Below are 20687 nucleotides of genomic sequence, written 5' to 3'. Positions count from 1 at the left end.
CAGAAATGACATCTAAATCACTACCAGGGGCCAGCCCGCTGGCGCAAGCGGTTAAGTGTGTGCGCTCCGCTGCAGCGGCCAGGGTTCGCTGGTTCCCGCCAGTTCGGATCCCGGTGGCACACCACCGTACCGCTTGGCAAGCCATGCTGTGGCGGCCTCCCATATAAAGTGGAGGAAGATGGGGACAGAAGTTAGCCCAGGGCCAGTCTTCCTCAGCAAAAAGAGGAGGATTAGCAGATGTTAGCTCAGGGCTGATCTCACTCACAAAAAATCAATCAATCAATCATCACTACCAGATGCTGGTTTTTCAGAGGGAAGACAATGAGGATGAAAGGATTGCCGTGAGAAGTGATCTGACAAAAATTCTAGGAATTGTCATCCAAGAACATGTTTTAATCAGAAGAGAAGTGTGCGATCCTAAAAATAAGTACCAGGCAATTCTGACTAGTTGACTACAAAACCCTTAACAGAGGAAAAAAGTTAAAGGAGGACAAGCTCAATTTAATACAAAATGCTCCCTGGTTGGTGGAAGAGGATGGAGGTTCCTTTGGGTGGGCAACTGGTCATTCCATGTGCCATGTGTGATTGCTGGCTTCCCTCTGAGAGAATGCAGAAGCCCAGGACTGGAGCCAGCACCAGCCGAGGTTTAGTCTGCCTTTCCCAGTTAGCATCTCTCTAATAGTGATTTGTCTTGGCACTCAAAAAGCAAGCCAAAAGAGAACGTTTGAATACCCTATGGGAAGCATACTATGTCTGATGTCTCAAGAGGGCTTTGGAAGGGAAGAATAAGAAGGAGAGGGGGCGAATAGCCAATTTCAGGAACAAGCTTTTGTTCCAGCAAAAACCAGGGAACAATTCACATTTCGTTTCCTTGGTCCTCAATGACACGTAATCCAAAGGGAAAACGATTAGAAGCTCAAAGAATTAAGTAATACTGACTGATAGTAAGTGGTAGCAGGGGGAATTTGGCTAAAAGAAGTTGTAGACTAAAGACATTGGCTTCTATGAAAACACTGCCTATCGGGGCTCCCACTAGGTGCAATCCATCTCAGGTACCCTCTCTGTGAATCACATCTGTGCAAGAATTTTCTTCTTTCAGAATTTTTTCACTTGCACATGTATATATCAAGTTGTAGGAAATAATGTGGTATATTGGATTGGAAATCAGGAAACCAAAATTCTGAGTCTGTCACTCAGTAGCTAACCGATCATTGATACCTCAGCTTCCTCCCTTGTAAAATGGTAAAATGAGACCTATTCCTCCTGTCTGAAATGATTATTATGAGTAAGGATTTCATTCATGTATCCCTTTATTCAAAACTATTCATTGGAAGTCTCCTACATGTTCTAGGCACCAAGGAAGACAAATTCTCTTTCTTTATTGTGGTTACGTCTAGTGGGAAAATGTTCACAATAAATAAGTAAACAAATAAATAAGCAAGATGATATCAGTTTTCAAAACCATGAAGAATATAAAACAAGATGAAATGCTAGAGTGATGGAGCGTGTTTTATCATGGAGATTGTAGTTAATCTGAATTTCCTAAATCGTTTATATCATCAATGATTATGTTACTCTGTAATATATCAGCTTAGATATAATTTCCAAGGTCTTTAATTAGCTTTAAGAATTTAGACTGATATTAAATCAAGTAAATTGGTGAATAATCTTTAGATGCCTGGATAATTTCTAAGGAAGATAAACTACAAAAACATTGGTCACCATAGTATGTACACGCACACACATACACACACCCCTTTGCTTCTTATTTTTTATGTTTGAGAGTGGATAAACCTTTGGGTTATATTAATGTATATGTTCAATTTTGCAGACTTTAAGAAATGTAAAAGGGATGTGTGTGGCCATCAGAAGTTTTATAATGCTTGCTTAGCTGGTCTGCTAAATATTTGTATATTTCAAACCATACTCAGTTACTTGCCGACAGTTATCTCTGTACTTGCCGACAGTTATCTCTGTGAGGATATAGAAGGTAGTTACATTGGTTAAAAGCTGTAATTTATATGCTAAAAGAGTAGTAGACCTTAAATGTTCTCACCACAGAAGAGAAATGGTAACTATGTGATAAAGACGGAGGTGGTAGCTAATACTATGGTGGTATCATTTTTGCAATTTATAAATGGATCAAATCAATACATCGTACACCTTAAACTTACACTATATTATATGTCAATTATATCTCAATAAAGCTGGGAGGAAAAAGAAATGGGTAGGATTTCATTTTATTCAATATGATGAAAACTAGAAAAATATTTTTGAGATACACAAAATAAGATATGGACAAATGTATGAACATATTTTTCTAGAAGAAAAATCTAAAGTTTGTGATAATGTCAATTCTCTTCAAATAAATGTATAAACTTAAGAAAAAAGTAGTAATTTATGTGGGCCGTTGAGGCTATATTAAGAATTGAAGTAACAAAGAAATATGAATGTGTATGTAAGATTATGAGTGTGGTTTTGTTTATCAAGGGAAAAAGAGAGCAACTTGTCTTGAAGTAAAATAAATGACTAATTGTGCTAGAATGTGCAAGATTAGTAAAAGACAAAATTTGAATGTGTAAGTTGTAGAAGTTTGAGGAAAACAAAACTACTTTTTCCTTGCTTTATAATACCTGCAAATAATGAGTCTAGAAAAAACCAATGATATATGTTAAAATTTTGACAAAATTGGCTCTGCTTTAATGGGCTTACTCCTAAGATTTTTAAAAAGGTCTTTGCTGCCAATTGTTATATTAATCCAAGAGTAGAATTTGGCTTTGTTTTTCTCCATATTAAAATGAGAAATTAGGGGCCGGCCCCATGGCTTAGCGGTTGGGTGTGCGTGCTCCGCTGCTGGCAGCCTGGGTTTGGATCCCGGGCACGCACCAACGCGCCGCTTCTCCGGCCATGCTGAGGCTGCGTCCCACATGCAGCAGCTGGAAGGATGTGCAGCTATGACATACAACAATCTACTGGGGCTTTGGGGGGAAATTAAATAAATAAATAAAATCTTTAAAAAAAAGAGAGAGAAATTAGTCTTGGAATATTCAACTGGTTCTTGACAGGAGACAGTAAAAGTTATTTATTTATTTTTTTTTTGGCGAGGAAGATCAGCCCTTAGCTAACATCCGATGTCAATCCTCCTCTTTTTTTTTGCTGAGGAAGATTGGCCTTGAGCTAACATCTGTGCCCATCTTCCTCTACTTTATATGGGACACTGCCACAGCATAGCTTGACAAGCGGTGCATCGGTGCACGTTCAGGATCCGAATCTGCAAACCCCGGGCCACCAAAGCAGAGCACGCGCACTTAACCGCTGCACCACCGGGCTGGCCCCAGTAAAAGTTATTTTTAACTTTTGTGTAATCTGCCCAAATAGCAGATATTATATATCTGACTAGAATAATTTTCTGTGCTTTGTGCTGACTTTGTCATGCCCTTGATTATTTAAAAACAAAACAACAGCAAAAGTTCCTCCTTTCTTAAATAGCTGAAGTTCCTTATCATTACACCTACAGTTATGTTTATCTAGTACTAGTGTATTGTCACCGTTCGTGGTTCCCAGGCATCTATGCTTCTATCTTAAGCTAGTGATGATTCCTCTTTGAAAATTCTTTTTAATATTACCTTCCAAGATCAAGCCTAAGGTTTATAAAAATGTAACTGTTAATATGTTTTTACATGTCAACTATCTTGGGTGCTTCCTAAATCGCTAAAATACCAAAGGCTTGGTCTCTCACCTTATAACCGTTGATGGGTCATTCATAAGCAGGAGAGATAGCAGAATTAATTAGGTATGTTTGATAAGCTATATATTTCTTAATTGGCTTAATACTATTGTATTAAGTATAATACAATATATACAATAATTATTGTGTATATAATAATGTACAATAATTATTGTATATATTGTACATATATTACAGTATAATACAATAATACTATTGTATTATATATTAGGCCTACAAAATGGGATAAGCTGTCCAATCAAAAAAAGTTCTATCTTCCGTATGTTCATTTTTTAAAGTAGATTTGTCAGTGTCCCCATGTCCACAATATATTCTAACCCTAGAGGAAACACTGACAAAATCCATAACCCAATAGGATTTTACTCTCTTCTATTCTAATATAGTTGTCTACTGTAGTAAATTAATAGAGCCTTCAGTCTAATCAAGTGGTTTTGCTTTCTTTACATGCTTACCTGAAGACCTCTGCTATACACTACAGATTCTTCAACAAAGGACAGTCCCAGCAACTTGGTGGAAAAGATTGTATGAGGTACTCTTAACTGGAATAGACTTACAGGGCCAGGTTTCTCAGCATAAGCTGACATTGCGACCACAAGTAGATAGCTGTAAACTGAACCACAGCTCTGAAGCGGGATTGCTAGGACCCTTTTTAGTCCAGAAGCAAACAACTTCATGGAAGTACACTGTTGACCCAAGACTTGTGAGTCTAGAATAAGTCACAGGAGCCTAATAAGTTGATGAGGGGAATATAATTGTGCTTATTTGTTTAAGAATATTGTTGGATTGTTTTTAATGTTTTGTATTTGATGTGCCTATGAGGAAGTCCTTGTTTTGTTTGTTTTGTTTTTTTATTTTTTGCTTTCTTCTTGATCTATCACTAACCCTCAATTTAGCAAGCTATGCTTATACAAACTAAAAGAAAATATTTCTTAATGGTATCTTGTTTCCAGTGACCCCTCAGTATTCAAGAGTGAATACTTTTACTGAGTTCCTAGCAATATAATTATTTCCAAAGATTCCAAGAATCTGCTCTCCTCTTTACCAGGATGTAATTGATTAAATCTATTATACAAACAAAGCCATCCAAAGAGTTTTATATTTGAGAGAAAAATTTCATTTAATCTACTATGATTATGTAACCATTAACGAACAAGAGTCATACTTCTTATGTGGAAGCAAGGCTACAAAGCCCTTCCAGGAGATTGGTCTGGTAAACTGATTCTCTGGCTTACAGGGTTCCAGCATTATGCTAGGAAGATAGTAAGGAAGTTCACTTGCTGGCAGGTTAGCAAACTTAGCAAATGTTGGGGATCTTGAGAAAAGACAATGTCACTTACTTTTAGGGACTGCAAGTGAAGCCTGATAGATTAATTTCTTGGCTTTGGTTTTCTGGTACTGGAATAGGTGAGCAAAGAAGAGCAATTTTAAAATATCAGTCATTAAATAATTAAAATGCTAACACTAGAAAATATTCACTTGATGCAGAAGAAAGCAGTAAAGGAAGAATAAAAGGATGAAAATATATATGAGATATAAAAAACAAAAAATGAAATGGCAGATGTAAATCCAACTATATTAGTAACAAATTAAGTGTGAATGGATGAATCACTCCAATCAAAAGGCAGAAATTTTCATATTGGATAAAATAAAAATAGGATCCAACTATATGCTATCACCAAGAGGCACACTTTAGATTCAGAGACACAAATAGATTGAAAGCAAAAAGATGGAAAAAGACATATGATGCAAACAGCAAATATAAGAAAGCTGGAGTGGCTACATGAATAACAGAAAAAAGTAGTCTTTTAGACAAAATGTTTCTAGAAATAAAGAGGTACATTTTATAATGATTATAGGGTCAATTCAGCAGGAAATTATAAACTATATGCACCTAATAACAGGGCCACAAAAATACAAAAAGCAAAGGTTGATAGAATTGAGGGGAGAAATACACAATATAACAATAATTGTCAGACTCTAATACCTTACTTTCAATATTGGATGGAACAACTAGGCAGAAGATCAACAAGGAAACAGAAGAATTGAGCAGTACTACATACAAGCTAAATCTAACAGATATCTATATAACATGCTACCCAATAAGAGAAGAATATACTTCTCATGCACACATGGAATGTCATCCAAGATAGACCATATGTCAGGCCATAAAATAAGTCTCGATAAATTTAAATCGACTGGAATTTTATGTTCTCCAATCATGATGGTGTGAGATTGAAAATTAATAACAGAACAAAAATTTGTGATATTAACAAATATGTGGAAATTAAACAATAAACTACTAAATAACTAGTGTATCAAAGAAGAAATCACACCCAAAAAATCAGAAAATACTTAAGATAAATGAAAATGAAGACATAACATACAAAAGCCTATGAGATGCAGCTAAAGCAGAGCACAGAGGAAAATTAATAGGTATAAATGCCTACATTAAAAATGGAGAAAGATCTCACATCAACAATCTAACCTACCACCTAATCACTGGAAAAAGAAGAGCAAACTAAACCAAAAGCAAGAAAAAGGAAGGAAATGATAAAGATTAGAATGGATATTAATGAAGAGAATAGAAAAACAATTAAGAAAATCAATGAAACCAAAAGTTGGTTCTTTGAAAAGATTAACAAAATTGACAAACTTTTAGCTAACCTGAACAACAACAACAAAAAAACCCAAGACTCAAGTGACTAAAGTCAAAAATAGCAGAGGGGACATTACTACTGATCTTTCAGAAATAAAAAGAATTACAAGGAAATACTATGAACAACTCTTTGCCAACAAGTTAGACAACTTAGAAGAAATGACAAATTCCCAGAAACACACAAACTACCAAAACTGACTCAAGAAGAAATAGAAAATCTGAATAGACCCATAATAAGTAAAGAGATTGAATTGGTAAAAACAAATCAAAACAAAACAAAAACTCCACAAAGAAAAGCCCAGGACCAGATGACTTCACCAGTGAATTCTACTAAATATTTAAAGAAGAATTAACACCAATTCTTCACAAACTCTTCCAAAGAACAGAAGAGGAGTGAACACTTCCCAACTCATTCTATAAGGCCAATATTACCCTGACACCAAAACAAGGCAAAGACATTACAAGAAAACTACAGACCAATGTCTTTTATGAATATAGCCACAAAAATCCTCAATATAATACTAACAAATCAAATCCAGAAATATATAAAAAAAAGATTACACACCATGACCAAGTGGGATTTATCCCAGGAATACAAGGTTGGTTTAACATCCAAAAATCAAGTAATGTAATACATCACATCAATAGAATAAAGGACAAAAATAACATGATTCATCTCACTAGACACAGATTTGATACAATTTTTATCAAAACCCCAACTATCTTTTTTGCAGAAATAGACAAGCTTACAAATTAAATTCATATGAAAATGCAAGACACTCCAAGTAGCCAAAACAATCTTAAAAAAGAACAAAGTTGGAAGATTCCCACTTTCCAATTTCAAAACTTACTACAAAGCTAGAGTCATCAAAACAGTGTAGTACTGGAATAATGATAGGTATATAGATCAATGGAATAGGATTGAGAGTCCAGAAATAAACCATCACATTTCTGGTCAATTGATTTTCAACAAGGGTGCCAAAACAATTAAGTGGGGGAAAGAACAGTCTCTTCAACAAACGGTACTGGGAAAACTGGATATCTAAATGCAAAAGAATACAGTTGGACCCTTACCTCACACTATATACAAAAATTAACTCCAAATGGATCAAAGACCTAAATGAAAGAGTTAAACTATAAAACTCTTAGAAGAAAACATAGGAGTAAATCTTCATCACTATACAATGGAATATTACTCAGCTATTAGAAAAAAATGAAGTACTGGTGCAGGCTTCAACATGAACCTTGAAAACATTATGCTAAGTGGAAGAAGGCAGCCATAAAGGACCACATATTATGATTCCATTTCTATGAAATATCTAAAACAGGCAAATCAATAGAGATAGAAATAAGATTAGTGGTTTCCTAGGGCTGGGGGTAGTGAGGGGAATGGTGAGTGGTGACATCTAAAAGGTGTGGGATTTATTTCTAGGGTAATGAAAATCTTCTAAAATTGATTGTGATGATAGTTGTGCAACTCTGTGAACACATTAAAAGCCCATGAATTATTAACAACACAGGAAATAACAAGTGTTGGAGAGGATGTGGAGAGAAGGGAACTCGCATACACTGCTGGTGGGAGTGCAACCTGGTGCAGCCACTACGGAGAACAGTATACATATTCCTCAAAAAATTAAGAATAGAACTACCATATAATCTAGCTATTCCCCTGCTGGGTGTTTATCCAAAGAACATGAATACACGAATCCATAAAGATACATGCACCCCTGTGTTCACTGCAGCATTATTCACAATAGCCAAGACTTGGAAGTAACCTAAGTGCCCATCAAGGGACAAATGGATGAAGAAGATGTAGTATATATACACAATGGAATACTACTCAGCCATAAGAAATGATGAAATCCAGCCACTTGTGACAACATGGATGGACACTGTCTGGGTATTATGCTAAGCAAAATAAGTCAGAGGGAGAAGGTCAAATACTGTATGATCTCACTCTTAAGTAGAAGATAAAAACAACAAAAGACAAACACATAGAGACAGAGATTGAATTGGTGGTTACCAGAGGGGAAAGGGGGAGGGAGGAGGGCAAAAGAGATGATTAGGCACACGTGTGTGGTGATGGATTGTAATTAGTCTTTGGATGGTGAACATGAGGTAATCTATGCAGAAATAGAAGTATCGTGATGTGAAACTGAAATTTATACAATGTTATAAACCAATGTTACCACAATAAAAAAAAAGGGAAAAAAAAGCCAGTGAATTGTATACTTCAAATCAATGAATTGTACGATATGTGAATTATATCTCAATCAAGTTGAGATCTTTGGAATTCTTTGGAATGATAGTGGGTACTGAAAATTCAATCCTACTTCCTTGTGAAATCTCCAAATGGAAGTTAATTCTCTGGCTGTAGTAGTTGGTCAGTACCATATGCTCTAGATTTGCTGACCATACAACACCTCAAAGAGGTGGACTGATTAAAAAAATTATCCAGAACTTGGAAATAATCCAAAAGGATGACTAGATGTCTTATCAATGTGATACAAGAGCATGGCCTAAGAAGCCTGTCTAAAGATCATCTGACTCTCTAGGATACGTACCTTCGTTTGATTTACTAGGGTCCAGACATTTTACAACTCTGTAAAGTAGATGCTAACTTGTAAAAAGCTTGATAAGGTACAAAAAAATTTTTTTGGTTTGGTTTGTTTTGCTAGTAGAGATGCAAATGATTGCTATCTGATAGAAAAGATAATCCCCAAAGTTGTATTTTTATTGCCCTATGGGGCATTAACCAATTTTGCATCTAACTTACCTATCTTATTTCAGCGTTCTTTGTCTTCCTACTGGTTCCTTCATTAAAAATCTAAATAAAACTTTGATAACATGCTCACTATATGTACATATACAAATTATATTTTTAATATTTGCAAAATTATACTTTGATAAACTGTTTGGAGAGAACGCAGTGTTGGAAACAGATCCCAGATTTCTTGAACTCATGCCATTCTTCCCAAATGCCAAAAATCTCCAGGCAAAAGGAGGTGCATGAATTTGTAAAAACTGAATTTGAATCCTGGTTCTGGGTCTTACTAACTGTGCGACCTTGGGCAAAGTATTTAATGTCTATGAGCCTCAGTTTTCCCTTCTACAAAATGTGAATGCTAATGCCTGCCTCAAGGGGTTTTAGTGAAGACGAAATAGGATCAAGTGAAATCACAAACATGAGAGAGAGCTTGTGACTGGTCAACACTGCTTATTTGTATATATGGTATATATGAATTATATATTCATCTACAGCTTTTTTTCTGGGCCTGAAGTAGGTATTTTTATTGCCCTATAGAGCATTAACCGCTTTCCCATCTAATTTATCAGTCTTATTTTAGCATTCTTTGTCATCCTACTGGTTGACTGATACTATTTACAATTCTTCCCTGAATTTTCACTAAATTGAAACACTGCATGTCCAAAATTAAAGGGAAAATTAAAGACCATCTAATCTAAACCCCTCCTTTTACGGATGGGGAAAGTCATTTGAGGCTCAGGGAGGTTGAGTAACTTCCCAAGGTCACCAGCTGGTAGATGTCAAAGCCAAATATGAACTCAAGACTGTCTGACTACAGAGCCTAAATTCTATGCCACACTAAATTCTATGCACTAATGATTTTGGGCAGGGTCAGATTTTATCAAGGCCCTAAGTTCAGAACTCTGGTTACAATATTTTCCTTTCTATCACCAGCAATAGGTGCAGAACATATGCTCCACGTGTTGAATGGTAGGATGCCGAGAGGAAGATGAGAGGTCAACCAAGACTTCTCTTTCCAGTCCTGAGGTTGTGCTTAAAGGCAAAGTTGTATGCTTGAAAACATTGTATTAGTCAGGGTTCTCCAAAGAAATGGAACCGACTATGTGTGTGTGTGTGTGTGTGTGTGTGTGTGTGTGTGTGTGTGTGTGTGAAGAGAGATTGAGAGAGAGAGAAAGAAAAACTGATTTTAAGGAATTGGCTCACATGATTGTGGAAGGTGACAACTTCAAAATCTGTAGGGTAGGCCAGCAGGCTGGAGACCCAGGGAAGAGTTGATGTTGCAGCTCAAGGCCAAAGGCCCATCTACTGGCAGAATTCCTCTTCCCCTGAGGTGGATAGTCTTTATCTTAAGGCCTTCAACTGATTGGAGGAGCTCCACTCACACTACGGAGGATAATCTGCTTTACTCAAAGTCTACTTATTAAAAAGTTAATCTTGGGGCCGGCCTGGTGGCATAGTGGTTAAGTTCGCATGCTCTGCTTCAGTGGCCTGGCGTTCACAGGTTCGGATCCCAGGCACAGACCTATGCACTGTTTATGAAGCCATGAGTGGTGGCTTCCCACATATAAAGTAGAAGAAGATAGGCACGGATGTTAGCCCAGGGCCAATCTTCCTCAGCAAAACGAGGAGGATTAGCAATGGATGTTAGCTCAGGGCTTCACCAAAAAAAAAAAAAAAGTGAATCTTACCTAAAAAATACCTTCACAGCAACACCAAGATGTGTTTGACCAAGTGTCAGGGTACTGTGGCCTAGCCAAGTTGACATATAAAATTGTGTGACACATAGGTTGACATATAAAAATCACATTTGTGTTCCCTTCTGGCCACCACAGTCTGAAGGAAACATTAACTAGGTAATTGTGTGTATAAAATCCCTCTCAGCTTCTAAAATAGGCCCCAAAAAGACCAAATTGCAAGAAACCAGGATGTTTGGTCTAGAGATGGGAGGACTCGTGCAGGCTGTGGGGACTCTGAGCAAACCTCTGAGGTCTGGTAGGGTAGGGAGAGCCAACTTGAGGGGTGACCCAGAACCAAACAGTGTCAGTTGAGAAGAGGCAGATCTTAGTTCACTCTAAGAAAAAATTTTTCAAGAGAACCACCTGAAAATGGAACAGTGTGAGCTTTCATGGGATGTCACAAGCTCCCTCACAGTGGAGGTATGCAAGCAGAGAGACACTGCAGAAGGATTCCATTGGAATGGCAGAGTTTGGGGAGACAGAGGGAAGTGGGTGCACCATGGACACAAATCGAAGGGCACTAAACTGGCACTAAGCAGTACTAAACCTTGGCTTCTTGTGCTGGCTCTATTGCTAGTTTGCCACATGACCTTCAATCAGTCCCCTGCCCTCTCTAGGTCTTTTAACTCCAAAAGTGGAAAGAAGGGACCTGAATTAGATAGTCTTTGAAGTCACTTGCGCATCCAAAATCCTTTCAAAGCTAAGGCTCAAAGATCTTAAGATTACCACAGTTTTGAGTTAAAAGCATATCCATGCAGGGTGATCAGTCTTGTTCCACTGATGGACATGTCTGGCTCAGACACCAGCTCCCTCCTTACAGGCCCCTAAACAGCTCAGTTCTTCTCGAGAAGTCAGGCACTGGACACCAGGACTCCTGAGATTCTCATTTCTCTCTCCGGCTCTTCCCCTCTCCCCCTGGGAAACTTCCCAAGGTTCTTTTTACTCTACAGCTCCTCAGGTACAATGCCTTTTTTTGCTCTTTGGGGAAGCCCCACTTGCTTGCTAATTTTCAAAAGAAATATGCTTTTAGTCTGAAAACTAGATTCAGGAATTCCTATTTTAATTTTTTAATTATAGTGGAAAGACCTCCCTGAACTAATGATTAGGCAAAAAGGGAAAATGATGGAATTTTCCAAACATGTGGAATTTGAGATAAAACAAGTTGCTGGGCAGACAGGAAGAAAGAAAAGGAAATGGAAGGCTTCCATTATATAGCTTTGAAGTGGAGTGATGGTCACACAGTCTCATTAGTGTGGTTATAATCATTTGAATCAATTCTCGTGGCTATTCCAAAGTGCTCAATTATCATCCAGTCACGTAGCTGAGAGAGAAAAGAATGCCTATTACTGGCAGATATTTCAATCCAGTCCATTAGTAAAAGTTATTAATTTTTTAAGTAAATGTAGTCTCAAGAAAAAATATATAATAAAATCCTTTGCCTTTATTTTTTTCAAAAAAGATTATTTACTTAAAAAACACTTCTTTAGCACTTATTTAGCATGTATCAAGGGTTTTATGTGCATCATATCACTTAGTCCTTACAACAATTCTGTGGTAAAAATGTTATTAACCCCATTTTGCACATGAGAAAACAAAGGTTCAAAGAGGATAAGTTAACTTATCTAAGATTACCCAGCCAGTAAGTGGCAGAACTGATTCTAAGGTCCTACACCTAACTGACTCTTACTGAATTACATCCTCTCTATGCTTCTGTTTTCTGCTCCAGGAAATGGAGTAATTCCTGCCTTAGCTAACGCACAAGCACAATCAGACCATTAGAGAACAGTAATTGTGAGAATCAAAAGGAAAAATTGTTTTGAAACCTAAACAGTGCTATTACATTTTAGAGAATACTGGTTAATATTACTTACTTACTTTAAATATACATGCAAATTTGATTTGTTTCTCCAGATTCACCCTCCACACACTTCTCCATCCTGTGTTGAGCATTGGGAGGTGCGTCTGTACCACAGCTAGCCCACATCAACGGGCTCTGGAGCAGGCACTGTCAATGCCCTGCCCAAATCCCCGGGGCCTCACCCAATTCAGTTCTCCACAGACTTCCAACTGCCGGCATCTGCTTCTTTGCATCTGAGGGCTTTTCCCAGAACCACACAAGGCCAGTCTTCCAGCCTGGCAATCCAAAACTACCCAAGAATTAACACCCATCCCCAGAAGCAGCTCTCAACCACTTTAGAGGCATAAATACCCCAACTCCCTCATCTTTTGGAGAAATCATTTTGAGGCATGTGTTTACACTGTTTCCCAGAATTTCTCTGTGGGACTAAGCTCCAGTCACCCACTCTGATAGCTGGTTTAAAAACACAATCTCATTGGCCACCTTCTCTTCCTTGTATCACTTCCTCACTCCTCTACTAGTGTACCCCGAATCTCTCAAATAAATTTCACTTACACCCTTATCACCTAGTCTGCTCCTGAGGGAACCCAAACTGAGATAGTTTGATGTCTGGCTTTCTGTTGGGTTCAGCTAAGAGGGAAGCACCAGCAGGAGCTGAGGTGTTTTGCATTCTACCCTCCACCCAGGGGATGCCAATGTCTGGCTCTGTCCTAGACCCAAAGCTCCCAACTCCTGTCAGAGGGCCCTCTTCACACAGCTCTCTCTGTCTCCAGGTTCAGTAAGTGCTCCCATCCCTTACCCCTTCAGGCCTCTGGCCATAAACAGCACCCCACCTTTACTAGTTCTGGGGTACTGCAGTATTCCTTGCTATTACCCTCCACCCCACTCACACTTTTGCAAATAGTCCCTTTATTAAACTTTTCTCAAATTCCATTTTAGCTCACCATCTGCTTCCTCTTGGTACCACGAATGATTCAGCAGGTGATGACTCCTGGGTTTGGCCTCAGAGAAGATAGTTGGTGTTGAGGATACATGGGGAGCGCACAAGGTAATGACAAGGATGCAGGAGGGGGCAGAGATGAAAAGAGAAGTGTACCGGGCAACAAAGGCTAATTGTTATGGTGCTGGGAAAGGAAGGTGGTTGTATTAGTTATCTATTGCTGTGTAACAAATATCTCAAAATTTAGCAGCTTAAAACAAACATTAATTATCTCACCGTTTCTAAGGGTCAGGAGTCCAGGAGCTGCTTAGCTAGGGGGTTCTAGCTCAGAGTGTCTCATGAGATTGCAGTCAGGCTGCCAGCTGGGTCTGCAGTCATCCTCAGTACTTGTCTGTAGCTGGAGAATCCACTTCTAAGCTCACATACTAGTTGTTGGCGGGCCTCAGTCTTCACCAACTGTTAGCCAAGCCTTCAGTTCCCCACCACATGGGCCTCTCCATAGGGATGCTCACAAAATGGCAAATGGCTTCTCCCAAACAAGTGATCCAAGAATAAGTGTGTGTGTGCGTATGCACACATGCCAGCAAGAGAGCACCGAACACAGAAACCACAGACTTTGATAACCTAATCTCAGAAGTGTCATACCACCACTTCTGTTGTATGCTATTGGTCACACAGGCCAACCCTGGTACAACGTGGAAGGGGAGTACACAGGTTATGAATACCATTGAGGGGCAATTTGGAGGCTGGCTTCCAAAGGTGCTCCAGACTAACAAAACATCCAAACCACAGGTGCTCAAGAGTAACAGAACGTCCCATCCACAGGTGCTCAAGAGTAACAGAGCATCCCATCCACAGGTGCTCAAGAGTAATGGAACATCCCATCCACAGGTGCTCAAGAGTAACGGAACATCCCATCCACAGGTGCTCAAGAGTAACGGAACATCCCATCCACAGGTGCTCAAGAGTTAAAAAACATCCCATCCACAGGTGCTCAAGAGTTAAAAAACATCCCAACCACAGGTGCTCAAGACTAACAGAGCATCCCATCCACAGGTACTCAAGAGTAACAAAACATCCCATCCACAGGTGCTCAAGAGTAACAGAACATCCGAACCACAGGTACTCAACAGTAATAGAACATCCCATCCACAGTGTGCTCAAGAGTTAAAAAACATCCCAACCACAGGTGCTCAAGACTAACAGAGCATCCCATCCACAGGTACTCAAGAGTAACAAAACATCCCATCCACAGGTGCTCAAGAGTAACAGAACATCCGAACCACAGGTACTCAACAGTAATAGAACATCCCATCCACAGTGTGCTCAAGAGTAACAGAACGTTTCTGTGAGGGCAGACTCTCAGATGAGTAAGAAGGCAGCCAAGAGGCACAGATGGGAATGTGGGCAAGAATGGAAATCCCAATCCTCCCCACATAATAAAGAAATCAATTTAGTGCTCATTACGTAAGCTGGAGATCCACGGTAACTTCAGACAAACCACTTCCTCTTTCTGAACCTGTTTTCCCACTTGTAAATGAGGGGATAGACTGAACTCTGCGGCTGAATAACAAATACTTACATAGCAACTTATGTTCTAAGCTCTACCCAATTGAACTGTTATTAACTCATTTTACCTTGAAAGCAACAGGCAAAGCTTGTTTGGAATAGCCCTTGGCACCATTCCAAATGGGCTGGGCTCTCCCACACCACCTTATTCTTCTCAGCCAGAGCTGGAGTGCTGAAAATCTGATTAATGTGTTTAGCAACGACTGGATCTTTCTCTGGGCCTCTTGTGAAATATGCTTTCCGGTGTGGTAATCATCCTGCTTTGTGATTTGGAACAAAGTAAACTAGAGACTCAACAAGTTAGCTTCCTCTCCTTCTTTGAAACATAAAAGTGTTTGATCCTTTCTGTGATGTTTTTATTTTGATCTCAGAGAGAAGAAAAAGATAGCCTTGATAATTTCTGAGAAAATAAACTCAGTGGCTGAATTCGGCCAAACCATGAAATGGATTATCCCCTGGCCCAACAAGGGCCTCCCTGATGTGTGACTCCAAGCTATCCTTCACACAGCAATCTATATACATGACTTCCCAGCACTGGGCATCAGGAAATCCCATAGACTCTTCCTTCAAAACATAGTTAGAATCCCTGCTCCATGGCACTGTCACTCTTGCCAGGATCACTGTAGCAATCTCCAAACTGACCCATTTCTATTCCTGTCTTTCTACAGTCCATTCCCAGAGTGACCCTTGTTAAATGTACTTTAGATCATGTCACTGCTCTGTGTGAAATCCTGCAATGGCTCTCCACTTCCTTCAGAGCAAAATGTAACATCATTAAGATGCCTTTCAAGATCCTACATGAGCTGCACGCCCCCTCCCTGTTACCGTTGGGACTTCATCTCCTATACCTCTTCCCCTTGCTCATTCCTTAACAGCCGCACTGCCTCCTTGCTCTTCCTCAATTAAGCCTTAGAGACTTTGCTCAGCCTCTCCTTGGAAGGCTCTTCTCCCAGATATCCACTCGGCCCACTCCCCACATCCTTCAAATCTGACCTTCTCACAAGGCCTACCCTGACCACTCTATTTAAAATTGTGATCTGCCTCCCTTCCCTTGTTTCTTCCTTGACCTTCTAAAAGAAGGACCTGTTTGAAGATCAAAAAGAAAAAACAATTTTGTTACCACCTTTCATCTGCCAGCAAGTTCCAGATATTTGAAGATAGTATTCATCCATCCAGCAAATACTTATTGAGTGCCTGCTCTGGGTCAGGCACTGAGTTAGGTAGGAATTCAATCTTCAATTCTATTTTATTCAATTCAACAAGCAATACACTAGTGTCTCCTAGAAACAAGTCTTGAGATTGGGTGGTGAATTGTGTAGAGATCGAGGTCCAGCCAAGTGTAGTGAAGGCAATAAACTCCGAACCAAGACTTGTATTCAAACCCTAGCTTCACTTCTAACTTCCTCTGCGGCCTTGGGCAAGTCCCTTTCCTTTTCTGGACTTCAGTTCTCCAACTTCAAAATAAGTGGAGTGGGGCCAGCCCCGTGGCTTAGTGGTTAAGTGCGCTCGCTCTGCTGCTGGCGGCCCTGGGTTCGGATCCCGGGCGCGCACGGACGCACCGCTTCTCCGGCCATGCTGAGGCCGCGTCCCACATACAGCAACTAGAAGGATGTGCAACTATGACATACAACTATCTACTGGGGCTTTGGGGGAAAAAAAGGAGGAGGATTGGCAATAGATATTAGCTCAGCACTGGTCTTCCTCAGCAAAAAAAAAAAAAAAAGAGGCTTAGCATGGATGTTAGCTCAGGGCTGATCTTCCTCACAAAAAAATAAAATAAAATAAAATGTTAAAAAAAAATTTGTTGATGCCTTTTACATCTGTGAATATTTATGACATCACAGATTGCTAAATTTGCTAACATTACCTGATAGGTATTATTCACAAGTTATGTTACATACATACAACAATACTATGAGGCAGGTCCTATAACTATTAACCCAATTTTATAGACGAGGAAACAGGTTCAGAGAGATTAAGTATTTGCCCAAGGTCACACAAATAGGAAGTGGATGAACCCAGGTCATCTAACTCCATACCCTACTGTCTTACAGATTATGCTATAGCCCATGGGTTGGCAAACTTTTTCTGTAAAGGGCCAGATAGCAAATAAGGCTTTGCAGGCCAAGAGGCAAAATCAAGGATATTATGTAGCTATATAACAAGAGAGAAAATTTTGGTTCCATCCCTCTGGATTGCTCGTTGCTGGATGGTGGGCCCACTTTGCCCCAGTTGGAAACCTTCTCCCAGCCAAGAGTGAGAAAGGCCAGTGGCAAGGGGGTGAGGAAAAGTGGGAAAGGAGAGAGAGGCTGCCACTATGGTCAGTTTAACTTTCTTCCTCAATGACTCAGATCCAGGTGCCCTCCTCTCCTCCAGAAGAGCCTGGCCATCTCAGCTGGTGCAGACTGAAATTCACTGCTCGGTGACCAGCAGTCACCAGTAGCACAGTCCTTGGTGTGTAGGAAGTGACCAGCATGGGCCCTGGGCAGCAGCAAGGTGCAGGCACTGGCATGGGAGACAGGCACTGGGAGCAGAGAGAAAAAGGCACAGGAGGACACCTGGCTTGGTTTCTGAGGCTCACAGCACCAACCTGCTTCAGTGGTGAGTGCCGGTTTCACAAAAACAGGCAGCAGCCATGGGTTGGAATTTGCTGACACCTGCTATAGACTCCTGGTGTAGACGGATGACTTAGAATCATTATGTACTAGAAAGATCTTAGTTCAATTTCTGTATTTTTCAGATGGAGAAAATGAGGTCCACAGAGTCAAAGGAACATGCCCCTAGTTTTTCTCACTCCTGGTACAGTATTCTGTTTTCTATTTCCATAAATGCAGTTGCCTGCTGCACTGCACGTCAGTTAATTCATATCCACAGCTGAGTAAGAAACCAGTTGCTCTTCCAACAACACTTAAAAAGAAAAGAAAGCAAATGCAAGGGAAAACAGGATAGCCTATTGTATTTTGCCCTGGAAGTTTGCCAGAATTGCATCATTCCCATTTTGGGTACATGAGTTTCACATCCCTAGAATGCTCTCCCCATGGATTCGACGGGAATTTCCCAAGTGCACCTCAAGCCTGACTAAAGCTCGTCCCCCTCACTCTCCCTTTTCTGTGCTTAGTAGACTAACTGGAAGCTTATATCAATTCTGTGGCACATGGAACACTTCCTCTGTGCTCTGCTGACTACGCAGAGATGTGAGCTGTGCATCCTTTTTCTGCTGGAGGAGGCACAGGGTGACCTCGGGTTAACCGCTGCAGCTGTTACCCAATTACTGCTAGTGCTTCAGGCAGACCTCTGGCCCCTGAAGTGCTAGCTCATAAGAGACAGCTCATGGCCATGCACTCTCTATTCCACTCATCTCTTCCTCCCACATGTTTGCCCACTCACCCCTGGGAACACAGCTGACTCAAGAGACCATAGCTTTCAGTGAAATCAGGGTAAAATCATGGAACAGTAAAGCCGGAAGTGACTTTAGAGATTAACTTGTCCACTCCACTTATTTTATTTATTTATTAATTTTTTTTAACTTTTATTTTACTTCTTTTTTTATTTATTTTATTTTTTCCCCCCAAAGCCCCAGTAGATAGTTGTATGTCATAGTTGCACATCCTTCTAGTTGCTGTATGTGGGACGCGGCCTCAGCGTGGCCGGAGAAGCGGTGCGTCAATGCGCGCCCAGATCCAAACTCAGGCCACCAGTAGCGGAGCGCGTGCACTTAACTGCTAAGCCACGGGGCTGGCCCGGCATCAACAAAATTTATTGAGTAGATATTCTGGGCCAGGCCCTTTGCCAGACCATGGTCTGGAAGGGAAGACAGACTGGTTAAAAACTGAAGACAATGCAGTGTGCAAGTTGCTCTAAGAGGACACACTTGTGGGACAAAGGGGAGCATGGTCAATTTCCTCTTTGTAGGGACAGACAAGGTTTCACAGAGGAAGTTAACCTTCAGCTGGCGAGCAGATAAAGGTTATTTCTGTCTAAGGGAACTGCATGTACAGGGGCAAGAAGACATAAAAAGACATTGCATATTCTTGTTGGTTGATCAGCAAGAGTTAGATAGGCCTTGAACACAAGCGAGAGGGGTTTGGAAGATGGGGCTGAAGAGGTAGGCAGGTGCCAGATCCTGGAGGGCCTTATACACTGTCCCAAGAGTTTGTAGCTGAATGAGAGTCACTGAATGAGGCTGAACAACAACAAAAATGGATCAAGATCAAAATATGGTTTTTAGAAATATCACTGTGGCTCAACATGGAGAGCAAATTGAGTAACAGTCAGGAGGCTGTAGTAAGGCCAAAAGAAAAACTGTAAAACTCTGAATTAAGGCAGTGGTTGTAAGAATGAAGACAGGCAGATGTTAGAGCTATTCAGGAAGCATAATTGAAAGGAAAGAGCCACTCAGGAAGTCCCCAGGTTTTTGGCTGGGGCAGCTAGGTGAGGGTTAGGGTATAGCTACCATAGGAGAGGCAGTTATATGGGAAAAGAAGCTCTGTAAAAAACAATTCAAAGTTGAGTCCATGGACAGGTTTCCCAGAATGCCATGTTTACACTTGGGAAATAAGCTGTAGGCAGCACTTCCACCACATTTCCTGGGCAGGGCTCCTCAGAGAGGTCAGGGTGAGTGTTGATGAAACACTGGCTTTTTTTCTTCCTCCTCTGTTCACTTACTACAGTTTTTGGTGAATCTGCAGATTCAATGCAGGAAAATCTGTGATTAATGCAGTTTTCAAGCAAAAAACCAAAATGAGGAGGGCAGCCCTGGCCAGCACTAGTCAAAGTAGTGCTCCAAGATTCTTAGGCTATAGAGGACTCTGAGCCTTTGACGTGGGAGCCCAAATTCAGGCCCTCTCCACAAGACCTCATTTGACCAAAGTCTGGCTAACTCCAATTTTTTTAGTTGTTATTGTAAACTTACTCTGAAAGATTCTTCAGAGAAATGAAACCCCTTTGGGTTTTTCATCCCTGGGATAATTAGGGACCATTTCTTACATGTACCTAGTACTTCATAGCTTACAAAGTGCTTTCACGGCCATGATGATTTTTTATTTTCACCAAGGCAGGGATTATTCTTCCCATTCTATGTGTTACAAAACAAGACTTGGAGGTAAAAATGGCTTTTTCAAGATCACACAGCTAGAAAGTGCAAAACTACTAATCCAGATTGGATAACATTCCATGTTGGCAAAACAATGGGGAAATGGAAGTCTCATACACTTATAGTGAGAGTATAAATTGGTCTGGCTTTTCACAAGGGCTCATTGGCAATTAAATGCCCTTATTAGATGTGGTTACCAGTTGATGTGGCAGTTCAACTTTTGGGTCTCTATCTTAGCCTCTCCTCCCCCTAGAAAGCAGAGTCCAAAATGAGAGCTTGCAGGCAGGGACCTGGAAGAGTCAAACAGTTGGAAGGAAAGTC

At 40.2% G+C, this 20687-nt stretch overlaps 1 protein-coding gene across 6 annotated transcripts in view; it reads right to left on the bottom strand.

Annotated features, from left to right (window-relative positions):
* SMIM3 (small integral membrane protein 3) overlaps nt 1–20687 on the bottom strand; it is a 48226-nt gene that overhangs the window by 19325 nt on the left and 8214 nt on the right. The window contains exons 1-3 of one of the 6 annotated variants that reach the window (XM_058544324.1): nt 15343–15564; nt 13982–14231; nt 13710–13889 (exon numbers count right to left, since the gene is read on the bottom strand). The exons of 1 other annotated variant lie outside the window; for it this stretch is intronic. The gene's annotated coding sequence lies outside the window, so the exon portion shown is untranslated. Of the gene's footprint in view, nt 1–12782; nt 13116–13709; nt 13890–13981; nt 14232–15342; nt 15565–16397; nt 16618–20687 lie in introns of those variants that run through there. 4 more of the 6 variants (XM_058544334.1, XM_058544348.1, XM_058544305.1 and 1 more) reach the window with 4 other exon arrangements.

Source organism: Diceros bicornis, chromosome 1, assembly GCF_020826845.1.
Source record: "Diceros bicornis minor isolate mBicDic1 chromosome 1, mDicBic1.mat.cur, whole genome shotgun sequence".
In the NCBI taxonomy this organism is placed as follows: Eukaryota; Metazoa; Chordata; class Mammalia; order Perissodactyla; family Rhinocerotidae; genus Diceros; species Diceros bicornis.
Note: the sequence above shows the minus strand (reverse complement) of the source record. Positions and strands in the feature narration are given on the sequence as shown.